Genomic DNA, 10,174 nt, shown 5'->3' on the forward strand with positions numbered 1-10,174 from the left:
TGTCACACACTACCAGACCCAGAGTGTCACACTACCAGACCCAGAGTGTCACACTACCAGACCCAGAGTGTCACACTACCAGACCCAGAGTGTCACACTACCAGACCCAGAGTGTCACACTACCAGACCCAGAGTGTCACACTACCAGACCCAGAGTGTCACACTACCAGACCCAGAGTGTCACACTACCAGACCCAGAGTGTCACACTACCAGACCCAGAGTGTCACACTACCAGACCCAGAGTGTCACACTACCAGACCCAGAGTGTCACACTACCAGACCCAGAGTGTCACACTACCAGACCCAGAGTGTCACACTACCAGACCCAGAGTGTCACACTACCAGACCCAGAGTGTCACACTACCAGACCCAGAGTGTCACACTACCAGACCCAGAGTGTCACACTACCAGACCCAGAGTGCCACACTACCAGACCCAGAGTGCCACACTACCAGACCCAGAGTGCCACACTACCAGACCCAGAGTGCCACACTACCAGACCCAGAGTCACACTACCAGACCCAGAGTCACACTACCAGACCCAGAGTGTCACACTACCAGACCCAGAGTGTCACACTACCAGACCCAGAGTGCCACACTACCAGACCCAAAGTGTCACACTACCAGACCCAGAGTCACACTACCAGACCCAGAGTGTCACACTACCAGACCCAGAGTGTCACACTACCAGACCCAGAGTGCCACACTACCAGACCCAGAGTGTCACACTACCAGACCCAGAGTGCCACACTACCAACCCCAGAGTGTCACACTACCAGACCCAGAGTGTCACACTACCAGACCCAGAGTGTCACACTACCAGACCCAGAGTGTCACACTACCAGACCCAGAGAGTCACACTACCAGACCCAGAGTGTCACACTACCAGACCCAGAGTCACGCTACCACTTACGGGCTATTCGTGCCCGTGCTACCTCTTGGGTGGCTTAATCTTAATCAATCTAGTGAAATAGTGAGATATCCACATTATTTTTTCTCCTATGCAAAATAAAGATCAAAAACCACATCTAGTATCGGGCGCCTGTGAAAGGGGGATGGAATTTTCACCGATGACATCAAAGAAATGAGCGAGATACTGAGGAATAAGTACGACTCTGTTTTTAGCGAGCCACTAAACGCACTGATGATTGATAACCCAAGAGGCAGCAGGTTACAAGAGGCAGCACGCAAATGAATTTTTCATGGATATGATACCAACATCAAACCATATATCAGACGTCACACTATCCCCACTGGATTTTGAAGAAACCATAAACAGTATGCCTATGCTCTCTGCACCAGGCATTGATTCTTGGAACTCCATATTCATCAAGAACCGTAAAGAAAACCACTATCACAGACCCTTCACATTCTGTGGAGACAAAGCCTAGATACTGGCGTTATCCCTGACATATTAAAACAGCAGAGATAGCACCACTCCATAAAGGAGGAAATAAGGCAGAGGCAAAAAATTACAGACCGATAGCACTAACATCACACATCATAAAAATCTTTGAGAGAGTTCTAAGAAGTAAGATCACAAAATACATGGAATCACAGCATCTCCATAACCCCGGACAACATGGTTTCAGAACAGGGCGCTCTTGCCTGTCACAGTCGCTGGACCACTACGACATGGCCTTAGATGCTATGGAAGACAAATAAAACGCTGATGTAATTTACACAGATTTCGTAAAAGCCTTCGACAAATGTGACCATGGTGTTATTGCACATAAAATGCGTTCAAAAGAAATTACCGGAAAAATAGGCAAATGGATCTACAACTTCCTAACAGAACCCAATGTGTAATAGTTAACAAAATAAAATCCGGTCTATCAACCATGAAGAGCCCAGTCCCCCAGGGTACTGTGCTTGCTCCAGTACTTTTTCTCATCCTCATATCGGACATAGATAAGGACACAATCTATAGTACTGTATCATCCTTTGCAGATGACACTAGGAATTTCATGTAAGTAGAGGACATTTCATGCAACATAGAGGACACGGCAAACCTCCAATCAGATGTAAATCAGGTCTCTCTATGGGATTCAGAAAATAATATGGTGTTTAACGAAGATAAGTTCCAGCTCATGTGTTACGGAAAAAATGAAAATATAAAAACGGAAACCACGTACAAAACTCAGGCAAATCATAACATAGAATGAAAAGGCAATGTAAAGGATCTGGGTGTACTCATGTCGGAAGACCTTACCTTTAAAGAACACAATAAAGTAACCGTCACAACTGCAAGAAAATGACGGGTTGGATAACAAGAACCTTTCACACTAAAGATGCTATACCGATGATACTCTTCAAGACGCTTGTGCTCTCTAGAGTGGAGTACTGCTGCACAATGACAGCCCCTTTCAAAGCTGGAGAAATTGCTGACCTGGAGAGCGTGCAGAGATCCTTAAATGCTAGAATCCACTCAGTAAAACATCTAAACTATTGGGACCGACTAAAGAGCCTAAATCTGTATTCTCTAGAGCGTAGGCGGGAGAGATACATAATAATTTACACGTGGAAAATAGTAGAGGGGCTGGTCCCAAACCTGCACACAGAAATAACATCACATGAGACCAGAAGACATGGCAGGATGTGCAGAATACCCCCGTTGAAGAGCAGAGGTGCAACAGGTACTCTGAGAGAGAACTATCAACATCAGAAGCCCGAGACTGTTCAACACGCTTCCACTACACATAAGGGGCATAACTGGCCGACCCCTCACAGTGTTCACGAGAGAACTTGATAAATTCCTCTAAAGGATACCTGACCAACCAGGCTATGACTCATGGGTCAGGCTGGGAGCAGCCGCGTCCAACAGCCAGGTTGACCAGTCCAGCAACCAGGAGGCCTGGATGAGGACCGGGCCGCGGGGACGTTGAGCCCCGAAATGATCGCAAAGTAACCACAAGGTGGGATACAGAGCTTTTTACTGCACTTGAACTTGATCTTATTTGATCTACTGTTAACCGTTGCGTTCTGTTTGACAGGAAATTGAAAATCCAACACCTCACTTTACCCGTTATTCCAATTGACTCACTGCAATATAACTTACCAAACACGTACAATGGTCATGGTCATACTGTGTTAAGACTTACCAAATGCCTTTGCAAAATCTGTATATACATCTACATTTAGTTTTTATTCTAACGTTTCTGTGATGTTGCCATCGTGATTGAGTACCTGGTTGATGCCTGGTTGATGGGGTTCTGGGAGTTCTTCTACTCCCCAAGCCCGGCCCGAGGCCAGGCTCGACTTGTGAGAGTTTGGTCCACCAGGCTGTTGCTTGGAGCGGCCCGCAGGCCCACATATACACCACAACCCGGTTGGTCCAGCACTCCTTGGAGGAATAAATCTAGTTTCCTCTTGAAAACCCTGAGTAGATGCGAAAGACAGAATGTTTTCGGTCTAAAACAGTGTTGACCTGAATTGTGAAGTTCATTGTTTTCTTTCAGTTATTCTATTTAAATGATCTATAATTGCTACTCTTATAAGAGTCATCTTCTTGAGGTTATCTTGAAATGATTTCGGGGCTTTAGTGTCCCCGCGGCCCGGTCCTCGACCAGGCCTCCACCCCCAGGAAGCAGCCCGTGACAGCTAACACCCAGGTACCTATTTTACTGCTAGGTAACAGGGGCAAAGGGTGAAAGAAACTCTGCCCATTGTTTCTCGCCGGCGCCTGGGATCGAACCCAGGACCACACGATCACAAGTCCAGCGTGCTGTCCGCTCGGCCGACCGGCTCCCAGTCATAGTTTAATTTTGTGTGTAATATGGGACTGAGAAAGAGTACCGGAGCAGCAAGCACAGTATCGTGCAAGAACTGACTTGTTAACAGGTGCATGACCAGGATCTTCCTGTGTTGGCTAATGTTCTTGTGGTTCTGTCTCTTACAACACTAGAGGGAGGCTACAAGAGGCAGCAGGTAACACACCAGGCTACAAGAGGCAGCAGGTAACACACCAGGCTACAAGAGGCAGCAGGTAACACGAGAGGCTACAAGAGGCAGCAGGTAACACACCAGGCTACAAGAGGCAGCAGGTAACACACCAGGCTACAAGAGGCAGCAGGTAACACACCAGGCTACAAGAGGCAGCAGGTAACACGAGAGGCTACAAGAGGCAGCAAGTAACACACCAGGCTACAAGAGGCAGCAGGTAACACACCAGGCTACAAGAGGCAGCAGGTAACACGAGAGGCTACAAGAGGCAGCAGGTAACACGAGAGGCTACAAGAGGCAGCAAGTAACACACCAGGCTACAAGAGGCAGCAGGTAACACACCAGGCTACAAGAGGCAGCAGGTAACACGAGAGGCTACAAGAGGCAGCAGGTAACACGAGAGGCTACAAGAGGCAGCAGGTAACACGAGAGGCTACAAGAGGCAGCAGGTAACACGAGAGGCTACAAGAGGCAGCAGGTAACACGAGAGGCTACAAGAGGCAGCAGGTAACACGAGAGGCTACAAGAGGCAGCAGGTAACACGAGAGGCTACAAGAGGCAGCAGGTAACACGAGAGGCTACAAGAGGCAGCAGGTAACACGAGAGGCTACAAGAGGCAGCAGGTAACACGAGAGGCTACAAGAGGCAGCAAGTAACACACCAGGCTACACGAGGCAGCAGGTAACACGAGAGGCTACAAGAGGCAGCAGGTAACACGAGAGGCTACAAGAGGCAGCAGGTAACACGAGAGGCTACAAGAGGCAGCAGGTAACACGAGAGGCTACAAGAGGCAGCAAGTAACACACCAGGCTACACGAGGCAGCAGGTAACACACCAGGCTACAAGAGGCAGCAGGTAACACGAGAGGCTACAAGAGGCAGCAGGTAACACGAGAGGCTACAAGAGGCAGCAGGTAACACGAGAGGCTACAAGAGGTAGCAGGTAACACGGGAGGCTACAAGAGGCAGCAGGTAACACACCAGGCTACAAGAGGCAGCAGGTAACACGAGAGGCTACAAGAGGTAGCAGGTAACACGGGAGGCTACAAGAGGCAGCAGGTAACACACCAGGCTACAAGAGGCAGCAGGTAACACACCAGGCTACAAGAGGCAGCAGGTAACACGAGAGGCTACAAGAGGCAGCAGGTAACAAGGGAGGCTACAAGAGGCAGCAGGTAACAAGGGAGGCTACAAGAGGCAGCAGGTAACAAGGGAGGCTACAAGAGGCAGCAGGTAACACACCAGGCTACAAGAGGCAGCAGGTAACACACCAGGCTACAAGAGGCAGCAGGTAACAAAAGAGGCTACAAGAGGCAGCAGGTAACACGAGAGGCTACAAGAGGCAGCAGGTAACACGAGAGGCTACAAGAGGCAGCAGGTAACACACCAGGCTACAAGAGGCAGCAGGTAACACACCAGGCTACAAGAGGCAGCAGGTAACACACCAGGCTACAAGAGGCAGCAGGTAACACACCAGGCTACAAGAGGCAGCAGGTAACACGAGAGGCTACAAGAGGCAGCAGGTAACACACCAGGCTACAAGTGGCAGCAGGTAACACACCAGGCTACAAGTGGCAGCAGGTAACACACCAGGCTACAAGAGGCAGCAGGTAACAAGAGAGGCTACAAGAGGCAGCACTTAACAAGGGAGGCTACAAGAGGCAGCAGGTAACACACCAGGCTACAAGAGGCAGCAGGTAACACACCAGGCTACAAGAGGCAGCAGGTAACACACCAGGCTACAAGAGGCAGCAGGTAACAAGAGAGGCTACAAGAGGCAGCAGGTAACACGAGAGGCTACAAGAGGCAGCAAGTAACACACCAGGCTACAAGAGGTAGCAGGTAACACACCAGGCTACAAGAGGCAGCAGGTAACACACCAGGCTACAAGAGGCAGCAGGTAACACACCAGCCTACAAGAGGCAGCAGGTAACACGAGAGGCTACAAGAGGCAGCAGGTAACACACCAGGCTACAAGAGGCAGCAGGTAACACGAGAGGCTACAAGAGGCAGCAGGTAACAAGAGAGGCTACAAGAGGCAGCAGGTAACACACCAGGCTACAAGAGGCAGCAGGTAACACACCAGGCTACAAGAGGCAGCAGGTAACACGAGAGGCTACAGGAGGCAGCAGGTAACACACCAGGCTACAAGAGGCAGCAGGTAACAAGAGAGGCTACAAGAGGCAGCAGGTAACACACCAGGCTACAAGAGGCAGCAGGTAACACACCAGGCTACAAGAGGCAGCAGGTAACACACCAGGCTACAAGAGGCAGCAGGTAACACACCAGGCTACAAGAGGCAGCAGGTAACACACCAGGCTACAAGAGGCAGCAGGTAACACACCAGGCTACAAGAGGCAGCAGGTAACACACCAGGCTACAAGAGGCAGCAGGTAACACACCAGGCTACAAGAGGCAGCAGGTAACACGCCAGGCTACAAGAGGCAGCAGGTAACACACCAGGCTACAAGAGGCAGCAGGTAACAAGAGAGGCTACAAGAGGCAGCAGGTAACACACCAGGCTACAAGAGGCCGCAGGTAACACACCAGGCTACAAGAGGCCGCAGGTAACACACCAGGCTACAAGAGGCAGCAGGTAACACACCAGGCTACAAGAGGCAGCAGGTAACACGCCAGGCTACAAGAGGCAGCAGGTAACACGCCAGGCTACAAGAGGCAGCAGGTAACACGCCAGGCTACAAGAGGCAGCAGGTAACACGCCAGGCTACAAGAGGCAGCAGGTAACACACCAGGCTACAAGAGGCAGCAGGTAACACACCAGGCTACAAGAGGCAGCAGGTAACACGCCAGGCTACAAGAGGCAGCAGGTAACACGCCAGGCTACAAGAGGCAGCAGGTAACACGCCAGGCTACAAGTGGCAGCAGGTAACAAGAGAGGCTACAAGAGGCAGCAGGTAAATAGCAGTGAACCACCCAGGTACCACCAGCGGGGCCGTGTACCACCCAGGTACCACCAGCGGGGCCGTGTACCACCCAGGTACCACCAGCGGGGGCCGTGTACCACCCAGGTACCACCAGCGGGGGCCGTGTACCACCCAGGTACCACCAGCGGGGACCGTGTACCACCCAGGTACCACCAGCGAGGGCCGTGTACCACCCAGGTACCACCAGCAGGGCCGTGTACCACCCAGGTACCACCAGCAGGGCCGTGTACCACCCAGGTACCACCAGCCGGGCCGTGTACCACCCAGGTACCACCAGCGAGGACCGTGTACCACCCAGGTACCACCAGCGAGGGCCGTGTACCACCCAGGTACCGCCAGTGAGGACCGTGTACCACCCAGGTACCACCAGCGGGGCCGTGTACCAACAGCGGGGCCGTGTACCACCCAGGTACCACCAAGGAGGACCGTGTACCACCCAGGTACCACTAGCGGGGCCGTGTACCACCCAGGTACCACCAGCGGGGCCGTGCACCACCCTGGTACCACCAGCGAGGACCGTGTACCACCCAGGTACCACCAGCGGGGCCGTGTACCACCCAGGTACCACCAACGAGGGCCGTGTACCACCCTGGTACCACCAGCGGGGCCGTGTACCACCCAGGTACCACCAGCGGGGCCGTGTACCATCCAGGTACCACCAACGAGGGCCGTGTACCACCCAGGTAACACCAGAGCCGTGTACCACCCAGGTACCACCAACGAGGGCCGTGTACCACCCAGGTACCACCAGCGGGGCCGTGTACCACCCAGGTACCACCAGAGCCGTGTACCACCCAGGTACCACCAGAGCCGTGTACCACCCAGGTACCACCAACGAGGGCCGTGTACCACCCAGGTACCACCAACGAGGGCCGTGTACCACCCAGGTACCACCAACGAGGGCCGTGTACCACACAGGTACCACCAACGAGGGCCGTGTACCACCCAGGTACCACCAGAGCCGTTTACCACCCAGGTACCACCAGAGAGAGCCGTGTACCACCCAGGTACCACCAGCGAGGGCCGTGTACCACCCAGGTACCACCAGCGAGGGCCGTGTACCACCCAGGTACCACCAACGAGGGCCGTGTACCACCCAGGTACCACCAGCGAGGGCCGTGTACCACCCAGGTACCACCAGCGGGGCCGTGTACCACCCAGGTACCACCAGCGAGGGCCGTGTACCACCCAAGTACCACCAGCGAGGGCCGTGTACCACCCAAGTACCACCAGCGAGGACCGTGTACCACCCTGGTACCACCAGCGAGGACCGTGTACCACCCTGGTACCACCAGCGAGGACCGTGTACCACCCAGGTACCACCAACGAGGGCCGTGTACCACCCAGGTACCACCAACGAGGGCCGTGTACCACCCAGGTACCACCAGCGGGGCCGTGTACCACCCAGGTACCACCAGCGAGGGCCGTGTACCACCCAGGTACCACCAACGAGGGCCGTGTACCACCCAGGTACCACCAACGAGGGCCGTGTACCACCCAGGTACCACCAGCGGGGCAGTGTACCACCCAGGTACCACCAGCGGGGGCCGTGTACCACCCAGGTACCACCAACGAGGGCCGTGTACCACCCAGGTACCACCAGCGGGGCCGTGTACCACCCAGGTACCACCAGCGGGGGCCGTGTACCACCCAGGTACCACCAACGAGGGCCGTGTACCACCCGGGTACCACCAGCGGGGCCGTGTACCACCCAGGTACCACCCATCGGGGCCGGGTACCACCTAGGTACAACCAGCGGGGCCATGTACCACCCAGGTACCACCGGCGGGGCCGGGTACCACCCAAGTACCACCAGCGGGGCCGTGTACCACCCAGGTACCACCAGCGGGGCCGGGTACCACCCAGGTACCACCAGCGGGGCCGGGTACCACCCAGGTACCACCAGCGGGGCCGGGTACCACCCAGGTACCACCAGCGAGGGCCGTGTACCACCCAGGTACCACCAGCGGGGCCGTGTACCACCCAGGTACCACCAGCGGGGCCGGGTACCACCCAGGTACCACCAGCGGGGCCGTGTACCACCCAGGTACCACCAGCGGGGGCCGTGTACCACCCAGGTACCACCAGCGGGGCCGTGTACCACCCAGGTACCACCAGCGGGGCCAGGTACCACCCAGGTACCACCAGCGGGGCCGTGTACCACCCTGGTACCACCTGGTACTTTACTCCACCAGTTGCCTGTTTCATTATCATTTACTTCAGCAAACTTCACATAATGCTAAATTAAATCCTGGAACATCGTGCAAGTCTTCATAAACACTCCGGTTACTTAGTGGCTGGTGGCACTGGTGGTGTTGGCACGCTGGTGGCACTGGTGGTGTTGGCACGCTGGTGGCACTGGTGGTGTTGGCACGCTGGTGGCACTGGTGGTGTTGGCACGCTGGTGGCACTGGTGGTGTTGGCACGCTGGTGGCACTGGTGGTGTTGGCACGCTGGTGGCACTGGTGGTGTTGACACGCTGGTGGCACTGGTGGTGTTGACACGCTGGTGGCACTGGTGGTGTTGGCACGCTGGTGGCACTGGTGGTGTTGGCACGCTGGTGGCACTGGTGGTGTTGGCACGCTGGTGGCACTGGTGGTGTTGGCACGCTGGTGGCACTGGTGGTGTTGGCACGCTGGTGGCACTGGTGGTGTTGGCACGCTGGTGGCACTGGTGGTGTTGGCACGCTGGTGGCACTGGTGGTGTTGGCACGCTGGTGGCACTGGTGGTGTTGGCACGCTGGTGGCACTGGTGGTGTTGGCACGCTGGTGGCACTGGTGGTGTTGGCACGCTGGTGGCACTGGTGGTGTTGGCACGCTGGTGGCACTGGTGGTGTTGGCACGCTGGTGGCACTGGTGGTGTTGGCACGCTGGTGGCACTGGTGGTGTTGGCACGCTGGTGGCACTGGTGGTGTTGGCACGCTGGTGGCACTGGTGGTGTTGGCACGCTGGTGGCACTGGTGGTGTTGGCACGCTGGTGGCACTGGTGGTGTTGGCACGCTGGTGGCACTGGTGTTGTTGGCACGCTGGTGGCACTGGTGTTTTTGGCACGCTGGTGGCACTGGTGTTGTTGGCACGCTGGTGGCACTGGTGTTGTTGGCACGCTGGTGGCACTGGTGTTGTTGGCACGCTGGTGGCACTGGTGGTGTTGGCACGCTGGTGGCACTGGTGGTGTTGGCACGCTGGTGGCACTGGTGGTGTTGGCACGCTGGTGGCACTGGTGGTGTTGGCACGCTGGTGGCACTGGTGGTGTTGGCACGCTGGTGGCACTGGTGGTGTTGGCACGCT

The sequence above is a fragment of the Procambarus clarkii genome, chromosome 25 (genome assembly GCF_040958095.1).
Source record: "Procambarus clarkii isolate CNS0578487 chromosome 25, FALCON_Pclarkii_2.0, whole genome shotgun sequence".
In the NCBI taxonomy this organism is placed as follows: domain Eukaryota; kingdom Metazoa; phylum Arthropoda; class Malacostraca; order Decapoda; family Cambaridae; genus Procambarus; species Procambarus clarkii.